This window comes from Pseudophryne corroboree, chromosome 1, assembly GCF_028390025.1.
Source record: "Pseudophryne corroboree isolate aPseCor3 chromosome 1, aPseCor3.hap2, whole genome shotgun sequence".
Taxonomy (NCBI): domain Eukaryota; kingdom Metazoa; phylum Chordata; class Amphibia; order Anura; family Myobatrachidae; genus Pseudophryne; species Pseudophryne corroboree.
Window position 1 is genome coordinate 1,021,498,733 of NC_086444.1, and position 4,684 is coordinate 1,021,503,416.

The window sequence follows — 4,684 nt, forward strand, 5'->3', positions numbered from 1 at the left end:
GTATGAAAATCTAGAAAATGTTTAAGACATAACTTTTATTGACCAAGTTAAAACAAAATACCCTTCCCACAGATCTTATGAGACAAATTGAAAATTTGTGAAAATATTAAAATTGTTCTGGTCTCTTTATTTCAAAGAGTATGGAAAAGGTTGTATACATTGAATTGTCATACCCCCATTTCCCCTGACCAGTACAGAGTTTCTGTATTGATGGAACCGGGGGTTGGTCAAAACAGAGTTTCTATGAAGGAAGTTAAAATAACTAGACTATAAATAACTAGAATGGTAATCAGCGGTCACCACTCTAGGGATTGTACACCTGAGTTACACATAAATGCCATGTTTGTAGGCAAAAATTGTAGGCATCGAAAAGTCAAAAAGCTGAAAATGTAGTAAACACTATGATAGAGAAGTACAGAATAGAATTAGTGGTGATACTGCTGTTGGTGTTTGTTTATCACATAAGGGAGGAAATTAATTCCTGATCTACAACACCAGGTATTCGCAGGCAGTCGCCTAACCTGATACTGACCTGGCCCAACGCTGTTTCGCTTCCAAGATCGGACGAGATCGGGCGCTGACAGCGTGGTATGGTAGTAGGGATTTATGTGTACACCAATGAGAGTGCACCTATATAAGAAATGAGAAATAGAGACAAAAGAGGAGAGATGGAGAATAGGAAAAAGTTGGTGAAAATATGTGGATCTGCTTTCCATGTTAGACCCGGTTCAGAGATTCCCACTATTGTGGTACAATGACCCAGGAATCATGAATGAGAGTCCACGAAATTAGTGAATAAAGGATTTTAGTTTGGTAACGATATATTAGGCAAATAGCTTTGGCTAGATAATACAAGGATTTTGCTACTACGCAAAAAGTATTATCTGAGAATTAGATCTTCCAATAATAATGGCAAAGAATTCCCTGGTGTCTCACCCTTGAATACTGTTGTGATTGAAAATCTTATTATAACACATACATGAAAGTCTTATACAGATGATATGTCCCGTGACACAATAAAAAATATATATGATATAATATAAACAGGTTCTCACAGCATTAAATAGAACACACAAATACCAGCACCATATATCAGTTATGTAGTATAGGTGATATAGGGCTTTGTAAATAAATTCCACAAGACAAGGTTATGATCATGCTAAGAGCATGACAAAACAACTGAAAGGACATAAGGAGATTGTCCCTATATTGAAAGAAAAATTAGTAAATAAACTGCCAAAAAAGTGTGAGTGTTTACAAGAGGAAAATAAAACAAGAAATATTGATGCCAATCAATTAATGTATATATATGGAAGTTAATAATAGTCTTTGTAACGCTGTCCTGGCCTCGTTATATAAGAAACTGCATAGTGGCTCATATAAAGGAGAAACCCCCTCACAACAAAAATAATCACACTGAAAAATAACATAAGTGATTAGGGAAAGGAATTAATCCAGAATCTCCCAAAATAGAATGTTGCTATCTGTGGCGTAGGTCCACAAGATAGTGGGGGCTTATGAATCTCCAATGAGTCACTCCTAGATGGGCCAGGTGTTTGTGTCGGCCACTTGGGTCGCTTAGCTTAATCACACAGCTACCTGATTGCGCCTCTTTTTTTCTTTGCATCATGTGATGTTTGGGGACTATTTTTTTGAAGTGCCATCCTGTCTGACACTGCAGTGCCACTCCTAGATGGGCCAGGTGTTTGTGTCGGCCACTTGGGTCGCTTAGCTTAGCCATCCAGCGACCTTGGTGCACCTCTTTTTTTCTTTACATCATGTGCTGTTTGGGGACTATTTTTTTGAAGTGCCATCCTATCTGACACTGCAGTGCACCTCCTAGATGGGCCAGGTGTTTGTGTCGGCCACTTGGGTCGCTTAGCTTAGTCATCCAGCGACCTCTGTGCAAATTTTAGGACTAAAAATAATATTGTGATGTGAGGTGTTCAGAATAGACTGAAAATGAGTGGAAATGATGGTTATTGAGGTTAATAATACTATGGGATCAAAATGACCCCCAAATTCTATGATTTAAGCTGTTTTTGAGGGCTTTTTGTAAAAAAACACCCGAATCCAAAACACACCCGAATCCGACAAAAAAATTTCAACGAGGTTTTGCCAAAACGCGTCCGAATCCAAAACACGGCCGCGGAACCGAATCCAAAACCAAAACACAAAACCCGAAAAATGTCCGGTGCACATCACTAGTCACACGCATTACGGTGTGTGGCATACTATATCACAGGCATTGTGGTATGTGGTATAATGTCTCCGGGTCATTGCAGTGTATGGCATAATGTATCACGGACATTGCAGTGTGTGGCATAATGTATCATGGACATTGCGATGCGTGTCATAATGTGTCACAGGCATTACGTTGTGTGACATAATGTGTCGGGGGCATTATGGTGTGTGGCATATTGTGTCATGGGCAGTATTGTGTGTGGCATAATGTCTAAGGGCCATTGCAGTATGTGGCATAATGTATACTGGGCATTACTATAAGGAGGAAAAATGACAAATAATGTAAGGTGCATGAATCAGGATTATTTTTTTTCCTGTGGTGGCCAACGTCTGGGTGTGCAGGTTGCAAAACTGGGGTGTAGGGTAGTCTTTTCCTGCAATGCCACGCCCCTTTATGCTAAGCAATGCCCATTTCAGCAAGGTCACACCCCTTTTTGCGGCGTGCACAGATTCATCACTTTACTAGTGGCAATTATGGGAGGGCGAAAGAGAATGTTTTGGCTTGGGGGAGTAAAATTTCTAGTTACGCCACTGCTCAGTGGAACTAATTTTACAAAGACAATAGCGCCTATCTGTGGCTACTTAACCTAACACCAAAAGGTTTCAAGTAATGTGAAAACGCGACTCTGTGATATATATCAACTCACATCATGCACAACCATAGCAGGTAATATTTGTCTTAGTGCTTAGACTACCTTACACCCCAGTTTTGCAACCTGCACACCCAGACGTTGGCCACCACAGGAAAAAATAATAATCCTGATTCATGCACCTTACATTATTTGTCATTTTTCCTCCTTATAGTAATGCCCAGTATACATTATGCCACATACTGCAATGGCCCTTAGACATTATGCCACACACAATACTGCCCATGACACAATATGCTACACACCATAATGCCCCCGACACATTATGTCACACAATGTAATGCCTGTGACACATTATGACACGCATCGCAATGTCCGTGATACATCTACTGGATTGATGTCTAAACTGAAACTTCACGAGTCAAGATACGGTAACCTGCCTGACAAGTGATTGACGTAAAGTTGAATTTTCATGTGAAATAGATCTTGTATATCTACATATATCTATGTGTTTATATAAGCATACATATATAACTCTTTGCATTTGTGATGTGCAATATACTGTATGTATATATTGTATGTATATTTATATACACAGCCATTTTGGCCTTGAGGAGTCTGCACACTGCACGCGACGATTGTGAATCATCTATTTTTTCCTTTATTGTTCCTCTCCCTGATGTCATCATACATACCTCAGTTTCTTTCTATGTAACTAAGCTATACAATAGTTAAACATGATCCAAATTCATCCACTATTTTTTGTGTGATGCCAGAACAAACAGGCAAACAAATACATTAACCAAAAACTAGGGATGAGCGGGTTCGGTTCCTCGGAATCCGAACCCGCCCGAACTTCATGTTTTTTTACACGGGGCCGAGCGACTCGGATCTTCCCGCCTTGCTCGGTTAACCCGAGCGCGCCCGAACGTCATCATCCTGCTGTCGGATTCTCACGAGGCTCGGATTCTATCGCGAGACTCGGATTCTATATAAGGAGCCGCGCGTCGCCGCCATTTTCACACGTGCATTGAGATTCATAGGGAGAGGACGTGGCTGGCGTCCTCTCCGTTTATAGAGAAGAGAGTGAGACAGTAGAGAGAGACACAGTAGTAATTTTGGGGAGCATTAGGAGGAGTACTAGTTACTTGCTGAAGTGATAGATAGTGTGACTGTATATTATCTGACTTGTGGGGGAGACACTGACAGTGGGGAGCAGTTAGAGTCTGAGAGCAGGACTCAGGAGTACATATAACGTACAGTGCACACTTTTGCTGCCAGAGTGCCACACTGCCATTGTGACCACACTGACCACCAGTATAATATATATTGTGATTGTCTGCTTAGGAGTACTACTTGCAAGTTGCTGATAGTGTGACCAGTGACCTGACCACCAGTCACCACCAGTTTAATATATATATATATATATATATATATATATAATTGTATATAATATATATATAATATTGTATACCACCTACCCGTGGTTTTTTTTTCTTTCTTCTTTATACATACTACTATAGTAGCTTACTGTAGCAGTCTGCGGTGCTGCTGAGCTGACTGTGTCCAGCAGGTCCGTCATCAGTCATTACATAATAAATATATATACCTGTCCGGCTGCAGTACTAGTGATATTATATATATATATATATATTGATTTCATCTCATTATCATCCAGTCTATATTAGCAGCAGACACAGTACGGTAGTCCATGGCTGTAGCTACCTCTGTGTCGGCAGTCGCTCGTCCATCCATAATTGTATACCACCTACCCGTGGTTTTTTTTTTTCTTTCTTCTTTATACATACTACTATAGTAGCTTACTGTAGCAGTCTGCGGTGCTGCTGAGC

General features: G+C 40.4%; 1 pseudogene; it reads right to left on the minus strand.

The window, feature by feature from the left end:
• Nucleotides 1-483: 483 nt before the first annotated feature.
• On the minus strand, nt 484-602 carry LOC134935844 (5S ribosomal RNA; annotated as a pseudogene).
• Nucleotides 603-4,684: the final 4,082 nt, after the last annotated feature.